This window comes from Rhinatrema bivittatum, chromosome 5, assembly GCF_901001135.1.
Source record: "Rhinatrema bivittatum chromosome 5, aRhiBiv1.1, whole genome shotgun sequence".
NCBI classification, from domain to species: Eukaryota; Metazoa; Chordata; class Amphibia; order Gymnophiona; family Rhinatrematidae; genus Rhinatrema; species Rhinatrema bivittatum.
The window spans coordinates 33,439,121-33,462,725 of NC_042619.1; the positions used below are offsets into that span (position 1 = coordinate 33,439,121).

The window sequence follows — 23,605 nt, forward strand, 5'->3', positions numbered from 1 at the left end:
AAATAAAAAAAAAAACATTTTTTGACCTTGCAGGCAGCAGAATCAATGTAATTTAGCTGCCTGCTTAATTTGGCCTTATCTTCTTCGCGTCATTCTCCATTTCCCGAGATCTCTCTATTTCACGTCTTTCTCACTCTTATAATAATAATAAAAATAAATTATTATTAAATAAAATGAAATAAATTATTTAAGATTTGGCCAACCCGGAACAGACCAACACTTAATTGAAGTGGAGGTGCTGCCAATGTTTGACATGGATGTCCCTGAGGTCCAACTCCTCGGCTGTGGCTTGATAGGCCCCAGCACAGTGCACTACGGAGGTTCTAGGCAGCCCCGTCATTAAGGTGCCCATTGGGCCAGAACCTTCAGGTCCCAATCCTATGGCCCTCCCGCCCACTGGTGCTTCTGTCCAGAGGGGAGCTAGAAGCTGATGGGGAGGAGATAGGGCATTTGGGCTGCCTCGAGGGAGCTAAAGCGGGTACAAAAAGGTCTTGGAAAGGTGGGGAAAAGGTAGGATAGACTCCGAAAGGTAAACAGAATTCGGCTAATTCTTTGAAGCAAGAGGGCCAAAGCCAAGGAGGAAAAGCACAGGGGAGATGCAGTGGCAGTTCTTGTGCGCTCAACACCGAGATGCCGCGGCCTGCAGCTGACGCGATCAAGGACCAAGTGGTTCTCCCGCCTGATGTTGTCCCGCTGCTCCTTCCTACCCTGGTACTGGAAACAGGTGTGCAAATCCCAGTTGGCTGCATAGAATATGCCTCGGCACTTCTCGCAAGCCCAGCGTTAGCAGCATGCGCAGCCTATGGGAGGAGCTGTGCTATAGATCCCCCATCTTGGCCAGCTTTTTGCTCATCTTTCGAGCGTTTCCATGGAAGACCTTTCGACTTTGATTCCCGGTTCATGTGGGAAAAATGGCCTCACTACTCCCCAACTGCATTCAGATCTCCCCCTTACTACTACTGGGATTTCTCATTATATCCCGATAGTGGTAGAGACTCAGGATAGTGCAGTCGCTAACTTCCTGACCACTCAAGGTGCAGGCTTGGTTGCAGGGAGCCCCCTGCAGCACCTCTAAGCAGCCCATATCAAACTGGGAGTGATGAGAGATGCAGTCAACGTCGGTAATAATCACCGGAGTGCTCAACAGAGCCCCTTCTCAGCGACATGGGTAGCAGAGCCCAGACGCCAAATCCGCCTGCAGAGATTACTGCACCAGTGCCATGGCCAACTGAAGACATGGTAAGTCTGCTTCGCGGAGCGTAGATAAAGCTTCTCAAAAGGAACACAGAAGAAGGGATAAGTACAAGCGCAAGTCACAGGCAGTCTTCATCTTCCTCACATAGTGGATCATCCAGTTCGTCTTACTCTTCTTCCAGAAGTTTGGATTCCTCTTCTCTGGCAAGTTGATCAGACCATGAGGACACTGTATGGCCCCCAGAGCCTGGAGTGGAGCATGAACTTTGGGAATCTGTGCCCAAAACTCATAGACACTGTATCAGACACAGGCACTACATTGATTTGTTCCGTTGTTGGAGGGACATAGGAAGCAGGGCCAGACTAAGAGGGAACTGGATGCAGCCAAGCCCACACAGAGAGAGATCATTAACTGGGTGCGTGCATTTGCTCAAATAGCTTCTGTAATTGTGCATAAAGAGACTGCTGTATTGCAGCCCCATTCACAGATTTGGACAATATTTTGGGCACTTATAAAGAGCACAGTGGGTTCGCATGACTTAATTATGATGAGGCCGTTTGTGAGAGAATGGCCAATAAGTCCGCTATTTCTTGGGGAAGACAGGATGTCAGCTTATGGCTCACAAGAATGATGGCACGAGTGTTTGACTCCAAAGCGAGCTCATAGTCCTTTCGTAGAGAACAGGCACATGGCAGGCAAGCCAAGCGCATGCAAGTCCCTAGTGACATCTGCTGAACATACAACTGGGGAGCCTGCTCCGCTGCCAATTGCAGCTATAAGCACGTCTGTAATCGGTGCGCAGCACTCCACTCAGGAAACAAATGCTCACGAAAGGATAAGTAAAGGGTGTGGCTGGGTTATCACTCCGACCCCAGTAAACTGGCAGGCGATGTTTCCCTGGTTGGCACATTACCCTAATAGGGTGGGGGAAAATACTTTACTGAACCATTTCTGAGACAGTTTTCTTATCTCTCATGCTGGTCAGCTGCAATCTGTTAAGGTGTCAGCATGGTCAGGGAGAAACTCAGAAAAGAGGTTCAGCTGGGGCGGATTGCTGGCCCTTTCACTGAGCACCCATTGGAGCATCTTGTTTTGTCACTATTGGCAGTTGTCCCAAAAAAGGAGTCTGGAAAATATAGGCTTATACATAACCTATCTCATCCTGTGAGGGCTTCTGTTAGTGACCATATTCCCTCGGAATACTGCTCGGTACAACATGCATCTTTTCATGCTACATTGTATCTACTAAGATCCTGTGGACAGGGTGCTCTCATGGTGAAAACGGACATTGAGTCTGCTTTTCGTCTACTACAGGTACACCCAAGCAATTTTCCACTACTCGGGTTTCATTTCGAGGGGGCCTTCTATTACAACAAATGTCTGCCAATGGGATGCTCAATTTTGTGCGCCTACTGTGAAACAATCAGTATCTTCTTACATTGGGCAACCGAAGAGGCACTTGAGCTAGCGTCACTAGTTCACTATCTAGATAATTTCTTGTTTATAGGAAGAGGAGGTACACTTGAATGTGTTAAGTTTATTGACACGTTTCACAAGCTGGTGCAGAGGTTTGGCATCCCTTTGGCAGAGAACAAGTCTCAAGGCCTGGTAATGGTCCTTACTTTCTTAGGGATCGAGCTTGATTTCACACAAACAGAATCCAGACTCCCAGGTGACAAGCTAGTGAAACTGACCAATCTGGTGTCTATCACCATGCGGAGCAAGAAAGTCACGCTGAGGCACATGAGGTCCCTCGTAGGCAGCCTGGCCTTTGCCGTGCGAGTCATTTCTATGGGCAGGATTTTCCTGTGCCGCTTAATCCGGTCCACGGTAGGTCTGGTTCGTGACCACCACTGCTTGCAGATAAGCAGGCCAATTAGGGAAGACCTAGTTTCATGGTCTAAGTTCCTCAAGGACTTTAATGGTGTTTCAGCATGGCTTCCTAGACTAGTCAGCAGCAATAACCTTTGCTATACTCTGATGCATCAGGAGGCATTGGTTTTGGTGAGATACTGCGAAGATCACTCACGTCTTCCACATGGAGTGCTTACATTTGAAACTGCAACAAAGTGAAGGCGTTCCTCATTGCGAACAGCTGGTCTGATCATCAGATTCCAGAGGATCTCTTGATTAGCTACATAGAAAACACCAAACAGCAGGGACTGTCCCGAATACTATATCCAAACCCATCGCAGACATCATAAACTCCTCCCTCTCTTCAGGCTCTGTCCCAGGTGCTCTCAAACAAGCTATTGTCAAGCCCCTCCTAAAAAAACCAACACTAGACCCTAAAGACCCCGCTAACTTCCGCCCTATCTCTAACCTGCCCTTCCTATCCAAAATTATGGAAAAGATTGTAAACATCCAACTTACAGAATATCTAGAAAGCAACAACATTCTGCATCCAGCCCAATACGGCTTCCGTAAATACCTCAATACAGAAACCCTCCTGCTCTCCCTTACGGACCACTTACTCATAGGCATGGACCGAGGCAACTGTTACCTCCTCGCCCTACTCGACATCTCAGCTGCCTTTGATACCATCAACCACAACCTCCTCATCAACCGGCTATCCGAAATAGGCATCTCAGGCCTAGCCCTACTATGGTTTAAGTCCTATTTATCTAACAGAAAGTTCTCCGTCAAGATAGGAAACGCCAACTCCACACTCTACCCCTTGTCCCAAGGTGTCCCACAAGGCTCCTCCCTCTCCTCCACCCTTTTCAACATTTATCTCACACCTCTATGTCAGCTCCTCACAGACCTCGGCCTCAAATTCTACCTCTATGCAGATGACGTTCAAATCGTCATTCCCATTCACAACTCTCTCTCAGATGCCCTTGCCTTCTGGAACACATGTCTTGCCAACATAAATGACTTCCTCACCAACATCCACCTCGCTCTAAACTCCTCCAAAACAGAGCTGCTCCTTATCTCTCCTCACCTCCCTCCCAAACCACCGATCTCCAACGATCCAGCTTTCAACGTCATAACACCCCAACCCACAGTAAGAGACCTTGGGGTTATCATAGATCAACAACTTAATCTCAAAAAACAGATCAACTCCATCCTCAAAGAAGGTTTCTTCAAGCTTCACATCCTGAAGAAACTCAGACCCCTCCTCCACTATCATGATTTCCGCACCGTCGTCCAAGCCACCCTTTCCTCAAAGCTGGACTACTGTAATGCCCTCTTCCTCGGCCTACCCTCCTCCACCACCAAGCCCTTACAAATGCTCCAGAATGCCATCGCCAGGGTCATCACCAACTCAAGGAAAGCTGATCACATTACCCCTATACTCAAAGAACTCCACTGGCTCCCCATCGCATCCCGAATTCTCTTCAAAATTCTAACCATAGTGCACAAGTCCATCCACTCGCACAATTCCAATTGGTTGGATGAACCCTTTCGTTCTATACGCACTGAACGACCCACTCGCACTGTCAAGAAAGGCACCCTCTCCATTCCCCCTTTGAAAAAAGCCCACCTCTCCTCTACTAGGGACCGTGCACTATCCATTGCATGCCCTAAACAATGGAACGCCCTCCCTACCACTCTAAGTTCAGAAAAAAACTTAAAACATGGCTCTTCCGACAAGCCTACCCTGATTAAGTACACTGACTTCCGCAAGTATCTTGCCTACGCCTTGTATATTCCTGTAAATAGTCCGTTGCAGTTTTATTTATTGCTTTAATTCCTCCACCTCCTGCTCTTTGTATACTCCTCCTTGTTCGCCCTCCCTGTTCATTGTAATTTCTGCCTTTTAAGTTACATTGTAAACCGGTATGATGTATGCATACTAATACCGGTATATAAAAGTTTTTAAATAAATAAATAAATAAATAAATAAATAAATAAATAAATGGTTCGTTCACACCTAGCTGCTCTAGCATTTTTTTTGAAGTTGGAAATGGGCTGCACAGAACGGTATTTCGCTGTCAAAAGGGTGATGCTGGGCTGGGCCAGAGAGTTGTTACCTCGGCACAACATATGGAGACTGCTGACCCATGACCTCCTGTTACTGCTTTGGCACATCTTGCCCTCATTAGCAGAGGACAAGTTCGAGACTATGCTCTTCCAGGTTGTCTTTGTGCTCGCATTCTTTGGAGCCTTGTGCATTAGCGAATTTACAGCGCCATCATGGAACGCATCACAGCTACGGGGCTAACTGCAGGAGGACGTCAGCGTCACGCTGTACCTAAGATTGAGACAGTGCAAGACTGATCAAGGGGCGTGTGGTCAAATCATCACCTTGACAGCATTAAAGGTTTACTAACATGTCCGGTTGCGGATGTGACTCTATACTTAACCTTACGCACAAAAGCGGATGGTTTGTTCTTACTTCACAGGAATAAATACCCATTAAGCAGATATCAGTTTTCAGCAGTCTTCAAGAAAACATTGGCAGAAGCCGGGCTTCAGAGTGAATGTTCCGGCACTCGCTCATTCTGCATTGATGCCGCTTCTAGTGCTGCCACTGCCGGTTTCCCACAGACTGTCATACAGCAGATTGGTCAATGGAGATTCAGAGCTTTTGCGTCATACATTAGGTATGACAACGGTTCCCCTGCGTTTGCACCCAGTTGGGTGCAAACCAAAACTTAAGTTCTTCTTTCACTTGTAGCTGCTGTCCATTGTCATTCTGTATGAATATTTGGCCACTCATTCAGGCACTTAAAAAGGCCATGAATGAGAAATTTGGGTGCGACCTTGAGTTGTCGGGAAAAGGCTGGACCATAAAGTGCCTGGGTCAAGATAGTATGTGTTGGCACCAACTTTGGCCCATGCTGCAGGTGAAAGGAGCAGGTCGGGCACCCCTAGCCCTTATTATCATACATCTTGGTGTCAATGATTTGGGGAATGGTACTGGCCTCGCTTTGTTGAAAACAATCAGGGACAACTTGAGCTGCCTTGCCTCATCGTGGCCATCCTAAAAAATCTTCTGGTCTGAAATCATACCTCAGTGAAAAATGTTGAGCATTGGATGGTCGGGAAGGTACTATGCCAAGTTCAATCGGCAGGTAGCCAAGGCCATTCAATGCATGGATGATTATCATTTGAGGTATAAATGGGTGGACGTGCATTGTGCAGAATTGTATTCTTCAGATGGAGTAAAATTGCCAAATATAGGAAATTATTTGTTTCTGCAGGCTATTCAGAGGTTGTTTATGGATTTGAATCATGAGCTGTAGTCATTTTGTATGGAGGGAGCCCATCCTGTGTGAGCGGACATGTACTTCCTGGCCCGCGCATGAAAGGATCCCCTTGGCGGTGGCGACTGAGCCCAAGAAAGGCTATTGTAACACAGGAGGCATTAGAAGGAAGCAGGGAGGTGCTGGGAAGGATGAGAGGGGCCTTAAGGCCACCACTCGGCGTTTAGCCATGGAGGACAAATGTCAGGCCCAGGGATTAGGTCATGACTGATCGACAGCCAGGCACATTTGAGAGGGGCTCCGGAGGAGCCTGCTGCATAGCGGCCTTCCCGGGACCCCTCTGGTGAAGGTGGTCATGGTTCCTGTCCAGGGGCTCACAGGGCATGAGACCCCTCAGTTCCACTTGGGCAGCAAGATTCGGAGATATCAGTGCCTGCCTGGTGGCTGAGAATAGGCAGTGGTGGCAGGACTCGGCACCTAAATTAGACTCCCCTGTTAGGGTACTTTAATAAATAGCTGCGGCCATTTCATCCAAGTTACATGTCACGTTTTCCTTGTGAGTGTAATGTTGTGGTGTCCAGCCGGGATGGGTGGGGGCGGGGCTGAACCATGGTGTCCAGGCTGCCCGGTTATTGCACCCACCTTTTGCATGCTAGACACCAGCTAGCTACCTTCATAAATTATGTGAGCTATAGAGTGGTTGCAGAGCTGATGAGTGGAGGCAGGGTGGATTCCTCCTGAGGTTAATAAGTGGAGCAGGGGACGAAGTGGGCAATGGCTCTCTCCTCCTGCTTTTCCATCTTAGGGGTTAGCCTTGCAGCTGGTCCATGTCATTCTAAAGAAGTAGCTAGCCAATTAAATAAAATTGTTTTCTAAAAAGATTGCTCTTATTTAAAACAAAAGAATCTCTCTCTCCCCCTCCTTCCAGCTAGCCACCATTATTAAAAAAAAAAAAAAAAAAAAATCCTTTCTCCTTCTCTCAGCCAGCCACCAGTTTTATTATTATTTTTTTTTTTAATAGGAATTGCTTAAGCGGCTTTTCCTCTTCCCTTGCAGCTGGTTTGTCACTGTTGCACCACAAACTGAGTGAAATGCTGCTGTAGACTGACAGCTGAGAAGGAACACTTGGGTGAGCCAAAAAAGAGGATGGCAAGTGGTAGGGGAGCGAGTAGGCATGTAAGGCATGTGCCAGGTGTGAGACAGGTGAGGGCTGGGAATGTTGAGGAGGACCAGAGGAGGAGAAGGGAAGAAACTGGGTGGAGAGAAGCAGAAGGAGGAGTAGATGATTATGTATGTGTGTGTGTGTGAGGAGGGGGGGGATGTAGGCTGGACAAGAACAGGGAGGAAGGCAGAGAGAGGGAAGAGGGGAGAAGCAGTGGTCTCGGTCTTGACATGTTAATGGGTGGCAATTAGAGATGTGCATTCGTTTTAAACTAATTAGAAAATTTCAACAAAATTGTCTAATTCGTCATAGATCGGGAAAATCGATAAACGAAGGGAATTTTTCTGATAATTCGGAAAATTTCATTTTTCGTATTAGCACGCACCAACGGGAGTTAATGCGCACTAACATGTAGTTAGTGCTTACTAAATCCCATTGGTGCACACTACGTAAGTTATAGGCTTAGGGCAGATTTTCAAAGCCCTAAGCGCGCCAGGAATCTTTTATAAAGGCCCGGCGACACGCGTAAAGCCCCGGGACGCGTCTAAGCCCCGGGTCTTTGAAAAAGGGGAGGGGTGGATCAGGGCAGTCCGGGGATGAGGCGGGGCCAGAGGCCTCCGGCACAGCGGCCATTTGCCGCTGTGTTGGAGGATCGTGTGCCGGCAGGCTGCCGGCGCACGCAACTTGCGCCTGCCCGGAGGGAGGCTCAAGAGGTAAGATAAAGGTCGGGGTGGGGGGTTAGAATAGGGCTAGGGGGTGGGATGGTTAGGGGAAGGAGTAAGAAGGATAGAGTAGGGGGAAGGGCGTATGTTATAAAATGGGGCGTTCATGTGTGCGCACCGGGTAGCGCATGCACATGGACACCTGCACATAGCTTTTAAAATTTACCCCTTAGTGCGCCGTAACGGGGCTTAGGGCGCACTAATTACATGTTAATGCCCAATAACTCCCGTTAGTGCACACTACCTAGTTTTCTAATTCCGGAGTTAGTGTGCCTTAATAGGACTTAGGGTGCACTAACTGGTTGTTAGCATGCACAATGCGCACTAACAAAAAATGTTGGCAATAAGTTACAAAATGTGTAAATTGGGAAGTAAATCGTTAGCTAGAAGGAAACAGCCAATGGGAATGCAGAACCATACCTCTAGCTAATGAACTGCCCCCCAATTGACACTTTTTATCTTATTGGTAACATATTTTGTTAGTGCGTGCTAACAACCAGTTAGTGCGCCCTAAGTCCTATTAGGGCGCACTAACTCCAGAATTAGAAAACGAGGTAGTGCATACTAAACATGACTTAGTGCACACTAATAGAGTTATTGCGCACTAAACCCCTGTTAGTGTGCACTAACACCTAAGCAACTGACACAAGATAAAAAACCCGCGAATCATGGGAAAACTGATATTTCCTGCGGGGGACCCGAACCGAAGCACAATCCGATAAAATAAAATGAAGCACATGCCTAGTGGCAATGTGCAAGGAGGAGTCAGACAGAAGATAACTTGTGTGCATGGGAGAGGAGGAGACAGAGGAACAAAGGAGGAAGAAGCAGGAGGAAGGGAAGAGAGTAGGGAGTGGAAGGAGGTGCTACAGAGTCTAGTCAGTGGATCTGTGCAGTGTTTTTTACTTTTGATAAAAATGATGTTCTCATCCTGGTGGTGGAGACTAAAGATTACATCTTCATAGTACTATATGTGAAACTTTGATCAAATGTACATATTAAAATAAATACAGGTCGATACGTTGGCCTGTATAGTATAAATGTTCTAATTTCAATGATGAATAGAGTGACTATTGTACTATTATGTTATTTTTTTTTTTTAATTCTTCAATAGGTTTACCAGACTTCCTTTATTATTTCTGCCACTCATTGCTTTCTTTTATCCATTTCATCCCACTATTTGCATATATCTTTCTTCTCTGACCCCACCTCTCCATGTGAGCAGTTAACCATGAGTTAGCATCACAACCCCAGATTTGCTCGATTGAATCCAATGAAAATAAAGAGCTGGGATGACCGCCAAGTGCTGGCAGTTATAAAATGCATACTGATGTGACTACAGAAGCTCAGCCCACAATCGGGGTGCGTAACCTGAGGGTTGGGAGGGAGGCAGCATGGGGACTACAATAATAATCCTTAAGATCACACGGCTTGGGAAAATAGCACAGAACTGAAGCGAATAAGGATTCAATTCCGAGGGTTAAAAGGAAATAATCACCAGATGAGGCTCTTTTAAGCTCAGCTAGCTGCAAAAAAAAAAGTAGCTCAATGAATGGAAAAGTTGGAGTGTGGTTGACCTACGAGGTCTTCTGAAATGAGTAAGAGAATATTAAACAACCTGAGAAAAATATCCATGAAAAGTAATTTATACAACAGCTTCCTACCCTTCAGACTCTGAATGAGGAGCCTGACCAATTGATATGAGGATAAAAAACACATTATTAAGGAAAACATTAAAGAGAGATTCTGCAGACATTCAAGAGTGTCGGTCCAACGTGTAGCCGTTTAATTTTTCAATCACTTCTGCAGTGTCAGAAGAGGCTGAGAAATCAGTGTGAGTGCCATCAATGTGTATATGAAACCAGGAGTCATGACCGTGGATATGATGCAAGGAAGCAGACGGTTGCAAAACAGTATTAGGGATTCTCCTATTTACAGAAGCAAAAAACACTGTATAATGCTGAATATCAAACTGCTTGATAAACGTGTTAGAGAAGACAACTTGAAAAGCAGATGAACAGCAACTCGGGGGCTAAGGAATTGCAGATAATCAGTCATGGTATGATCTAACTCAGTTCAGGGCAGAACTGTCCCGGGCTCTGCATATAATTTAAGGTCCATGCCCGGTGTTCTGTGCGCCCACCAGTAGAGGCCAAAGTCTTGTAGTGATTACATGAATTCCTTAAGTCTACCTTTTCACCTTCACTTCCAGCATGGGTCCCATCTTTCTCTCTATGCTTTACCACTTCTCCCAGTCGTCCTTTTTTTTTTTTTTGGTCTGTGCTAGCAATGACCTATTTAGATGATTTTGCCTCCCCCAATTTTTCATGTTTCTTTTGTTCTGCCCACAAAAACCCAATTCATTTTTTTCTTCGGTTTGACTTTTTCCCTCCTATATAATTACATGATATAGCATCAGTGCAGGGAATAGTGGGGAAGGGGGGAAACGGGGAGGGGCTGCCCTGGGTGCAGCACCACAGGGGGCGTCGGCGGTGATCGTCCCACCTTGCATTGTGCATCTCTAGGGCAGGCATCAGCATGGCCATGGGCGTCGGAACAGGGAGGACTTCAAGGGCCGTCCCGGACAACGACTCTGCCTCTGTTCTCTCCCTCTCTCCTCCCCCTATGCTTGTGACGAGAAGGGCGGAAGCAGCAACAACAACGCCTCCTTCCCACGCCTTAAAATAGTCCCCCTCCCGCTTGAGTTACTGCTTGCACCTCAAAGACATAACTTCCTGCAAGCAAGTTTTAAAAAGGGCCTGGAGCACATGCAAACCCGTTTTGCGTCTGGTGTGCACCCTGCCGACCAGACCACCTCTAGGACTCAAGAGGGTCTGCTGCTGCTGGGCTCGGAACTGTAGCTCCCCTTTGAATCTACAGAGCATTGCCCCTCGGGTCGCAGCCATAAAAAAAAAAGTAAGTTCAAAGTTGCAAAACGTTCTGAGGGGCAGAAAGCAGCGGCCAGCCCAGATGCCCTGCAGCTGCCTTGAGCTCGCTCTCTCTCTCTGATCACTCCTGCCTGCATGGGACAGCAGTGTCTGCAGCACCACTCTTCCCCTCCGGGGCTGCCGTGCAGCTCCTCAGGGACTTCCACCAAATGCAAAGGGAGCCCATCGGGAGAGTTCTTGCTGCTTGCCCGTGCCTTGTAGGTGGGATGCTGACTCTCTTGTATCTTGCCAGCTTCTTTCCCTTGCCTGGGTGCTCAGAGTAAAAAAAAAAACACAAAACATTAGGGTGCCACAAGTCTCTGCCAGCTCAGGGCTGAATGCGACATCGACCATAAAAGGGGCACTACCTTGCTCTAACAAGTGAGTAAATAGAATACAACAAATAGGTTTTTTTAAATGTACATCTTAGGCTGAAGCCCACCTGCTAGCCATGGGAGTTTGAAATAGAAGGCCTGGGCAAGATAAGAAACACAATGGGGAGGAGGGGGGAAGCAGGGAAGTTTGAGAAAATGCTGAAAGGAAAGACTGAGAGGGGCTGGGCAGAGTGTGAGGCAGGTGAGTGAGAGAGGCTGGGCAGAGTGTGAGGCAGGTGAGTGAGAGAGGCTGGGCAGAGTTTGGGGAAGGTGAGCGAGAGGCTGGGCAGACTGTGGAAAGACAGTGTGAGAGACTGCAGAGTTTGGGGAAGGTGAGAGAGAGGCTGGGCAGACTGTGGAAAGACAGTGTAAGAGACTGCAGAGTTTGGGGAAGGTGAGAGAGAGGCTGGGCAGACTGTGGAAAGACAGCATGAGAGACTGAGCAGAGTGGGGAAGGTGTGAGAGAGAGGCTGGGCAGACTGTGGAAAGACAGCGTGAGAGACTGAGCAGAGTTTGGGGAAGGTGTGAGAGAGAGGCTGGGCAGACTGTGGAAAGATAGCGTGAGAGACTGAGCAGAGTTTGGGGAAAGTGAGAGAGAGGCTGGGCAGACTGTGGAAAGACAGCGTGAGAGACTGAGCAGAGTTTGGGGAAGGTGTGAGAGAGATGCTGGGCAGACTGTGGAAAGACAGCGTGAGAGACTGAGCAGAGTTTGGGGAAGGTGTGAGAGAGAGGCTGGGCAGGCTGTGGAAAGACAGCGCGAGAGACTGAGCAGAGCTTGGGGAAGGTGAGAGAGAGGCTGGGCAGACTGTGGAAAGACAGCGCGAGAGACTGAGCAGAGCTTGGGGAAGGTGAGAGAGAGGCTGGGCAGACTGTGGAAAGACAGCGTGAGAGACTGAGCAGAGTTTAGGGAAGGTGAGGGAGAGAGGCTGGACAAAGAAGGGAGGTGAGAAAGAAAGCTTGGGTAGCCTTTGGGGATGGGGAGAAAAAGCAGGGCAGAATGTGGAGAGTCAGAATGGAAGTGTGGGGTAGGGAAAGAGACAGTGGCTTTACAGAATATAGAGAGACAAACGGACCGATATAGTACAGTGCGCTTCGATGGAGCACACTGTTAGCCAGCATTTGAACACGTGTTTTCGACGCGCTAGCTAGCGTGTCCAAAACGCGCGTCCAACCCCCCCGAACCTAATAGCGCCCGCAACATGCAAATGCACGTTGATGGCCCTATTAGGTATTCCCGCGCGATTCAGTAAGTAAAATGTGCAGCCAAGCCGCACATTTTACTTTCAGAAATTAGCGCCTACCCAAAGGTAGGTGCTAATTTCTCTGGGCACCGGGAAAGTGCACAGAAAAGCAGTAAAAACTGCTTTTCTGTGCACACTCTGACTTAATAACATGGCGATATTAAGTCCGAGGTCCCGAAAGTTTAAAAAGTTAAAAAAAAAAAAAAATTGAAATCGGCCCGCGGCTCGCGGGTTGAAAACTGGATGCTCAATTTTGCTGGCTTCCGGTTTCCGAGCCCGTGGCTGTCAACGTGCTCGAGAACCGACGCCGGCAAAATTGAGTGTCGGCTGTCAAACCCGCTGACAGCCGCCGCTCCTGTCCGAAAAGAGGCGCTAGGGACGCGCTAGTGTCCCTAGCGCCTCTTTTTACCGCCGGGCCTAATTTAAATAAATGTATTTACTGAATTGCGCGCACAGGAGAGTGGCCTGTGCGCGTGCCCGCTCTCCCACATTTTTTTACTGTATTGGCCTGAAAGAGAGGCTGGGAAGAGGGTGGGGGAGAAACCATTGACTGGCTGGAATGTGGAAAGTGAGAGAGAAAGAGACTAGACGGAGTATGTGGGTAGGGGCAGAGGTGGAGGGGTGGGCAGAGCATAAGAGAGGCTGGGCAGAGTGTGAGGGGTGGGGCGAAGAGAGGCTTGGCAGAGTGTGAAGAGACAGAATGACAGAGAGACTGAGAACCTGAGAGGCTGGGCAGAGTGAGGGAGTGGGGAGGAGAGAGAAGCTGGGCAGAGTATGGAAAGACAGCCTGGACAGAGTGTGAAGGTAGGAGAGAAACAGAAACATGACGGCAGAAAAAGACCACAATGCCCATCCGCTCAGAGAGAGAGGCTGGACAGCAAGTAGAGAGTAATGGGGATAGAGAAAAACTGAACAGAATGTGAGGGATGGGGGGAGGGGACAGACAGACAGGCTGAGCAGAGTGTGTGTGGGGGGGGGGGGGGGGAGAGACAGGCTGGGCAGAGTGTGGAGACAAACAAGGAGAGGGAGGTTGGCAGAGTGGTAGCAGGGAAAGAAAGAGGGACAGATGCTGGATAGAGTGTGTGGTGAGACAGACAAACTGGCGGAGATATGGTGGGAGAGATACACAGCTTTGGCCTTTTTTTTGGGGGGGGGGGGGGGGGACGGACAATTTCTGCTCCCTTCACTGCTGTGTATTCTGGTTTTGTGGCTATTCCTGCATGTCAGGCCACCGCCTGGCCTGGCCTGGAATTGTGCCTGATTATTTTCTCCAGTAAGAGTGGATTCTGGGCTGGCAGTTCTGCCGCTGTGACAATACACGTTCACTTATGGAATAACTTACTGCTGTTGCATTATCCTCGTTATATGGGTGTTACAGGCTCACTGTCATGTGGCATGCAGCATAAACCACATCGTGTACAACTGTGTGTTTATGCAGGGCAGGGGGGGGGGGGGGACGGGACACGTAATTCTGAATATCTGGCCCAGGTGCAGAAAAAGCTGGTCCCGGCTCTGTGTAGAATCCAATGCTTCTTCATTATCAACAAGGGACACACTGTAATCCTAGGACCTTCATACGTATTCGGGCTGTGCGCTCTTTGCTTCTGGTAACTGCACATACTTCATTTGTACACCCTCCATGTAATCAATTACTGGTCCTAATGACACGCTGCCCTGTATAGCGTATCATTTACATTTTAATTTTTTGTTTTTTTGGCACTTAAAACAGTCTTAATGCTTAACATAAAAAAATCCATAACTTACCTTGATGAAAATCTTGTTGAGAGCTTCCTCAGCCTGTACAGGGGGCATACAGATCAAGTGTCTGCAGTTAGCAGAACACTTAGCCCAAACATGAATGGAGGATCCTAAAAATACACCCTTTCATTTGCTGATATGAAGAGTCAGGAACTGGGAACAGAAGTCTTAGCATGTGATGAAGATTTTTTTTTAATTATAGCATATAACATTGGTATTTGCAAGTGTGCCATAGTCCCTTTGTGCATTATTTTCCCCTAAAATGCTTTTGGATGCCTTTATACAAAGTCTACTTCCACCAAGCAATAATAGTAATAATCTCCTAGACATATTATTACAGTTTTCATTCTGGAGGGACTAGATTCAGGCCTCTTCTCTGTCAGTCTCCTACCTGTTGTAAAGTAATACAGTACATGAAAGAGAGATGTGCCTTTGATGCTAAATAAGTATTCCATTTTTTTCTGCTCTATGCCATATAATCGAGACAAGATTATTTTAATTTCATTTAATTACATTTGAATGAAAGTATTACATTGTGCTTAAGAGTTATGTTTTATATTTTGCTTGCTATTTTGTTTTTACTTGTATTAAAGTAAATTTTTAGACATTTATTATGGTTTGTTTTATGACATTTTTTGTTTTATTTTAATTTATTATGAATGTTATTTTTGTAACCCACCCTGATCTATTTAGGACAGTTTTTAAATATTTTAAAATAAATACATAAATGAGAGAGAGAAATGGCCCATCCGGTCTGCCCAGCAAGATCTTTCATGGTTGTTTCTTCTGCTCTATTTGGGTTACCCCTGCGCCCTCTGTTTTAATTCTGTAACTGTTTTTAATTCTGTAACTGCCTCTCTCTCTAGAGATCCTTTGTGTTTATCCCATACCTTCTTGAATTTTTTTCCTCTACCACCTCCACTGGGTAGGCATTCTAGGTATTCACCATCCCTTCTGTGAAAACGTATTTTCTGGCATTGGTCCTGAGTCCATCTTCTTATAGCTTACTTTCCATTGAAAAGAATTTGCCTCTTATGCATGACTAACAACTTTCATGTATTTAAGTATGTATTATATCTCCCTTGTCTCGTCTCTACTCCAGGGTATACATCCTCAAGTCTCATGTTATTTTGGCTTCTGCTGCAGACCCCAGCTGCCATTTTCTGGACTGCCTCTAGTCTCTATCCTTTCTGAGATGTGCTGTCCAGAAATCAACACAGCATTCTAGGTGAGGCATCACCAATGACCCGTACAGGGGCATTATTGCTTCCTATTCTTTTTTTTCTGCTCATCATGCTTCTCTCTAGGCAGCTCAACATCCCTCTGGTTCTATCCACTGCCTTGTCACACCGTCTGGCTGCCTTGTGATCATCCGCCGCTATCAGTCTCAGCTCTCATTCCTGGTTGGTGCACATCAGCTTCTCTCTCCCATCATCTCTTACAGCTCCGTTGGATTTCTCAACCCCCAGATGCATGACCAGGTCCGGATTTAGCACAGGCAATCATGGCAACTGCCTCCAGCGCAGAATGTTGATAGGTGCTGGAGCGTTGCTGCCTCTGCCGTCACCCAGGCCTGAAAGTTAACCCTTTCTTCTTTCAGGTCTCCTCTCCACGGCAACAGGGAACTCCCCTAAACAAACACAGGCCCTTTGCACCGGAGTGTGCATGCTCCCAGCGGGCCCTGTGGCTCTCCGGCCCTTGAATGGGCTGCCCTGGTAAAAGGATGGAACAGCACAGGGTCTGCTAGAAGCAATGCATGTGCCTTTGTTATGGGGATGTTCCTGAGGCAATGCTGACAGGTTGGGACATAGAAAGGCTTCTCGGCCCTGAGGTGAGGGGAGACACGCAGCGGAACAGCAAGGGGTGGGGAGAGGGTAAGACCTGGGCAGGGAACCTGTAACTGCTGATTTTTTTTTTTTTTTTGGAGTAAAGGAGGTTACAACTGCCTTCTCCCTCCTGCTGATTTCAGGGAATGACTCCCTCCCACTACGCTCTCCATTATTTCGAAGGGAGGGGGGAGGTGAGCTGGATAAGACCCCTCAAACCTTTAATGATTTCCGTCTCCCCTCCGTCGCTATTGCTTATGGGCGTCTATATTGTAAATCCGGCCCTGTGCATGACTTTGCACTTTTTTTTTTTTTTTTATTGAATCTCAGCTGCCAAGCACTCAAACGCTCCTCAGGTTTCCAATAGCTTCCTTCTCATTTTGGCTTCTCCCTCAGGTGTGTCCACTTTGTTGCAGATTTTAGTGTCCTCTGCAAAAAGCATTATGATAGCACAGATCTTTGAATTAAGAGGACCTAAAAAAAAAAAAAGCCCCAGCCCAAACTTAGGCATCCTGTAGATTTGGAGGACAATTTTCAAAGCAATTTTACCCAAATGAATTAGCAGTCAGAAAATTGCCTTCCCCTGAATGCAGCCAAAAGGATTGAGAGAAGGTCCTCCCAGGGGCGTGTTTCAGTCAGGGAAGTATGTAATGCATGCAGATTAATTTCCAAAGGAAAAACATATTTACATGAAAGGCAGCAGTCAATATCTGTGGTCACTTTGTGCCCATGGCAATTTTCAAAGCAAAATTATGCGACTCGTGTTTTTTCCTTTTGAAAACTGGTGCCACCCCCCCCCCCCGCTGGCTAAAATTACTCTTTGATTTTGTCCCAAGGCAGGCAGTTTGGAAATTACCCCATGGGGAACAAGTTTCAAGGTTATTTACATGGGCAAAAGAAGTGTTAGCTCGCGTTCCGAAGGTGGATTTGTCTTCTCACTGAACACATTAACATCAATCTGCTGAAACAGCTGAAAGCTGTACCAGTATTCTCTTCCTTTAGACGGGGTTCTCTGAAATAGGGGTGGGGGGAGGATTGGGAATTTTGGAGCACCATATCACAACTTCAATTTCTATTTATTTATTTATTTTTGCAGGGGTGCAGGGTTGTGGAGGGAGTGGAAATCATGCTCCATCCTGCCCCATTTCCTCTGCCAAATCCTCTCCTGCTTGTAAAGATTTACAGAGTAAAAAAAAAAAAAGTATATGCAAATATGTAAGTAAGTATAGCTAGTTTGTTTTTTTTTCTCATGTTGTGGCATTTCCATGCCATTAGCTACCTGCATCCCAAAGGATCATAGGTTTTTACTGCAAACGTAAACTAAAACTCACGTTAAAAATTAGCATGGTTTTCACCGCAGCTTTTGTGACATTAGCCCCAGAGGAAGGTAATCCGTGACAGGGCTGCTGCTAGGTTTTTTGCTGCCCTCTGTGAACAATTACTGTGCTGACACCCCCCCCCCCTCCCCATGGTTCATTCAGTCTCTGCCCCGGCCCATCAAATAAAGCTCAGCTCCCTCCTGAAATCTATATTTTTAAAAACTGAACGCCCTCACCTCCCTCACATATGCAGAACACAGAGAGACCCTCACCAAATATAGAATGAAGAGATCAGAAAGTATATAAACAGAAACCTGCTGAGGAGAACTGAAGTGCACAACAAGCCAGCCTCTACATGCAGAGCAACAATGGAAAAACAGAAACATTACCATTCTTCATAAAAAATTAAATAATAAAATCAAGACATATAAAACATCAATCATAATAGTAAAATCATAGTCATAAAAAGAATAAATATATCAAACCAGTTATTTATTTAATTGATTTAAAATCTTTTATATACCGCCTATACAATATGTATAGGTCTAGGCGGTTTATAAGAAATAAACATACGTAATTAAAAACATTAAAACATTCAATCAGTAAAAATGTAGCAGAAACAAGTCATAACAGAGAAATCAAAAACTTTAAACTTCAGGATCACAGGAGAAGGAAAATAAGAAGTGAGGGGTCAGTCTACCTGGAATTTGCCGAATGCGACAGTGCGTACATGGGTTTTACATTTTTTTTTAAACTCCTTTGGATTTGACAAAAGCCTGTGTGTATCCAGAATTGAAATCCAGAGGGTGGGGACCTGCTACTGAGGAGGGTTGGAGTAATGTTGTCTCTGGTTTTAATGTTGGCAAAGAGATGGGCAGAGGCATTTTGAATTAATTGTAGTGGATGAAGCATAGTATCAGGGAGCCCTAAATATATTGCATTGCAGTAATCTAATCCAGACAGGATTAGAGTTTACAAAACGGTTTGAAATATGACATGGTACAGCAATGGTTTAAATCTTTTTAGAAGGTGAATTTTGTACAATGAAGTTTTTTACAACTGAGGAAATATTAACAGCCATTTATTTATTTTATTTATTTCTTTCTTTTGTATACCGACATTCGATCGAGATATCACATCGGTTTCCAGATAACTAAAGGAATAGGGTGGTAACAGCCCTATTTTACATTATAACATGGTATTAAATAGATATAAGAATATTTTACATTATAACATGGTAATAAATATAACAAGAATATTTTACATTAATATATAGATAGATTTGAATCCATAGATTTGAAGCCATAGATAGATTTGAATCCAGAGTGACTTCTAGGTTACTTGCTTGGTTAGTGATGGGAATGGTACAGTTGTCAAATACAAGATGAGGGGGAGGGCAACAGGAGGGATGGTAGATAAATGTACAATTTTGGGTTTTGCGGTGTTCAGTTTCAGACAATTATGAGATAGCCAAGTGTTAATGGTTTTAAGATACAGATTGATCAGTGACAGTGTGTTGGGCCAATAGGATGTATAAGATATGATGAATTATATTGTCAGCATAGATTTTGAAATCTATGGCTAGACCTGCTAGTATATGACAGAGTGGGAGTAAGTAGATGTTCAAAAGGATGGCAGAGAGTGAAGAACCTTGTGGCACTCCACATGTGATGGGATATCAAGCTGAATGATGCAAGCCAAGGTTGACTTGCTGAGGATGATTGAGTAAAAAAGATTTGAACCATCGAAGGACCTATAAAGCTGTAGGTTAGCGAGAAGGATGTCATGGTTTAAAGTGTTTGAAAGCAGCTCAAATATCAAGAAAAACTATAATGTAATCTATGTTGGCATCAAATCCAAGAATGATAGATTCAAAGGAGGAAAGAAGCAGGGTTTCAGTACTGTGGCCTTTGCGAAAACCATATTGATTCGGGTGAAGAATGTTATTGTCATTGATGTATTCAGTTAATTGATGAAGAACAGTAGATTCTATGATTTTACCTAGAGAGGTTAATGAAGCAATTGGCGGATGTTAGTAATGTCGGTGGGGTTGACTGTTTTTTTTTCTTGGGAATAGGAAGAATGGAGATTTTTTTAAAGGTATCCGGAAATGTCCCAGTGTTGAGTGAAAGGTTAACTAATAGTGGCAGAAAAGGAGAAATGTATTTGCGACAATCTTTAAGTAATTGACCTGGACAGGGGTTGTAGAGGCTGTTTGAAACTTTCAGTTAATGAATAAGAATATCCAAAATTTCCCAAACACCAATAAAATATTTCAAAACATCTGATGAATAAAAAATGTTTCGTTTCCCCACCAAAAATTAAATATTTCAAAAGAGCAGAAACATCAAATTATACCCAATAATTAAAACTAATAAGGATTTAAAAATCTCCTGCCCTCCATACCTGGGATCTTTTGATTTCCAGTCACCCTGAGATCATTGTGGAGTGGGGGAGGTAGAAATGTATAAATGTTATCTTGCCTCTCACACACACGCACAATAACACATTCACTCACTCACTCACACTTTCTCTCTCACACATACACAGGCTCCTTCTCCCTCACACATACATTATGTATGTGTTTGTGCCTGTGAGAGCCTATATGTGACACATAGGCTCTCACAGGCACACAAACCTTCACAAGCACACAGGCTCTCACGGAATCATTCACAGGCACATAGGCTCTCATACAGACACACACAGGCTCTCACACATATACATATAGGGCTCCACCATAGCCCAATGGCTTTCTTGCTTGGGGGGAGCGGAAGTTGTGTGCAGGCACACGTGCACACAAAAACACCGGCCTCTCCTTCAGCCAGCTGCAGCCTCTCTCCTTCTTCTGCTGCAGGTGGCCTTCCTCTGCTGGCGGCTTGATCTCCACCGGCGACTCCTTCTTTACCCACTGGCGGGTTGAGCTCTGCCAGCAGCCTCTCTCCTTCTTCTCCACTGATACATCACATAGACACACACAGACATGCTCTCTCTCTCAGATTGACACACACACACATACATGCTCCCACAGACACACATTCTCACAGACATGCTCCAACACCTAGACACAAACACACAGGCATGCTCTCAGTCCCCCCCCCCCCCATGCACAAATGCACGCGCTGTCACTCACTTCCTGCCCCCTCCCCATCAGAAGCAGCACAGCGACAGCCTCCTCCTTCAGCCCCTTTGGCAGTCAAGACTCTTTTCTTTATTGATGCCTCGGAAGCTGTTGCTGCTCTGCTTCCTGTGCCAGAGGGGGGCTGCTGTTACCGCTGCCGCTCCTCCTACACTCTAAATGCTGTATGGGCAGAGCCAATGCTGTTGTTGCCTGCGATGGCCCGGCGGGGCGCACGCCACTCCTTCTGCTGCTTCTTCTCACCTGCGTGGACCAAGCACGTCCAAACACGCAGGCGCAAGGGATTAGCAGAGACGCCGTCGCCGTACCTCTAGGCGGCTGCCTACTGCTTCCCCTGGCCCCAGACTCCATTAGAAATAAAAACTGACAACGGCAGAGATTTAGCCATTCAGGGATACTCGCCGGTGGTGAGGAAGGAGAGAAGCCACAGGCCACCGGTGGCTGAAGAAGGAGAGAGGCTGCCAGCAGAGCTCATCCTGCCATCGGCCTCTCTCGCCTTCTTTAACCGCTGATGGGTTGAACTCTGCCAGTGACCCTGTGGCCTCTCCTGCTGCTGCCGCCCCGCTGTCGCCCCCCCCCCCCCCCCCGGGTACCAGACTTAGACATCTAGTTCAGTTAGCTGGATAATTTATCTGGCTAACTCAGTTCTTCCCAATTATGCCCCTGGAACACCCCTATTATATCCAGCCAATTTTTAGCCAGATACAATAGTTGCTCAAATATTCATTTAGCCAGATAACTTTTGAATATGGATCTCATGTGTTCTTACCTAGCAAATGTATGGCTATTTCTGTATTAACAATAGACTGAACGCTTTACGGCTTGCATTAACCATAATTAGTATCATAAAATATTACATAAGGAGGTGGTCATGGTATATAGCTATCAAACATGCTGCAGATGTGTCAACCAAATTAAGCTGATTCAGTAATTTTGGTGAAAGTTCATTTGGGAAGACTGTAACAAAGACACAGATTCTTTGTGTGTTTATCATAGGTTAACAGTTTCACCAAACTTTTTAAAATGTAATTACATTTCCTTACATTTCAGGAATATATTTTAAAATTTGAGCTGGTCCCTAAAGGCTCTTCCTCCATCTTGTTGACGATGTGGGTTCTAAATGATTTTAAATATATGTACATGCTGCTGGAATGGAGAAGAGCTGTTCAGGCCAACCTTGATGTTATTCCTTCTACTTGTTTCGTTTTCAGAGGAATAAAATCTTGGGAAGCCTGAGTCTGTGGTTCAGTCTGAAAGAACCAAGGGCGCCAGTAGACCTCCAGAGGAAGATCCAGTTGCATGAATGCTTGTGCAGATAGTGTGTATGTGTTTGGGGAGAGAGCTAAATGAAACAGGTTACGCCTGCGGCTCAAAAGAAATGCCTGTACAAAGTGCAAACGGCAGCAAGGGGCTACCTCATTTCAATCTTCACACATGCACCCCGACACTCTTGGGTTAGTCTACTTACCATTAAGCTCCTTTCTCCTTCCCAGTTTTATTGACATATTATCTTGTACTTTCCTTCTCCTTTCCAGAGTTTTGAAGATTTTTTTCAATTAAATCCACTTATTAATAATGACTTTAAACTTCATGAAACAACTTTGAGCATGCTTACTGAAATAGTGTAAGTTTGAAAAGTCTCTAATTAAAGTGGATTGGAAACCATTAACAGGCTTCTTGAATAATTAGACATATTCACCTAATTGAGAGATGTGAAAATGTCTGTATTGAGCCACAATACACATGCTTAAAAACAACTTGGAAATCACTGCTTAATCAAAATAATCGCATTCAATCAATGTAATGGTTTCACATTAACAGAGGTTTCTGTTTTGATAGCTCAGGGTTGCCTAGATTACATCCTTGAGAGAGACAAGTCGGGTCTCATCTTTAGGATATCTACAATTAACATTCAAAAGGCATATATGTATTGGTTCTAATTTAAATAAGAAGCCAGTCTATTTTCATAAGAACATAAGAAACACCATGCTGGGTAAGACCATGGTCCATCAAGCCCAGCATCGTATCTCTGAAAGTGGCCATGCTAGGTCACACGTACACAGCAGGTCCCAAAGAGGGATCCATTTCTTGATACTCACCCCCAGGGATAGCTTTGGCTTTCTCTGGTCTACCTGGCTATTAATGTGTTATGGACTTTTCCTCCAGGATTTTGTCCAAACCTTTTTTAAACACTGCTATGCTAGCTGCCTTGACCACATCCTCTGGCAACAGATTTCACAGCTTGATTGCACATTGAGCGAAAATGTACTTAATAAGATGCATTTTAAATTTGCTGGTGATTAGTTTCATGGAGTGTCCCCTTCTTATAGTATTATTTGAAAGGGTAAATAAGCATCCTTTATTTACCTGTTCTACCCCACTGATATTTTGGTTATCCTGAAAACAGACCTGTTCATTACCCTTGAAGATTGGAATTGACCATAATGTAATATTTTCCTGGAGATTATGGATGCTAGATCAAATATCATAGAGAATTTACTTTAAGGGTATGTTTTTTGATTCCTGAGAAGCAAGGTTATATCTTAAAGGGGCATTTGACAAATCACTGCCTCACAACTTGCTCTGAACTGCTGCGTGGTAGACTCACTCCCACACCCCAATACAGTTTATTCCCTCTGGAGGCACTGGGGGATGTTCACAAGGGCTTAGCTGGCATCTGAACAGCCTGAGCCTTCATATACAAACTATGGAAAACAGAAAATAGTCCTTTTCTACTAACGGTTACTACTCTGCTAAAAATGTAGCATCAGACTTTCACAGCCCTTTCATCC

General features: G+C 45.5%; 1 long non-coding RNA gene across 1 annotated transcript in view; it reads left to right on the forward strand.

Moving 5' to 3' along the window:
- Positions 1–10,936: 10,936 nt before the first annotated feature.
- LOC115091490 overlaps positions 10,937–23,605 on the forward strand; it is a 33,021-nt gene continuing 20,352 nt past the window's right edge. The window contains exons 1-2 of the long non-coding RNA XR_003856727.1: positions 10,937–11,148; positions 15,635–15,760. This is a non-coding gene — a long non-coding RNA (uncharacterized LOC115091490). The remainder of the gene's footprint in view (positions 11,149–15,634; positions 15,761–23,605) is intronic.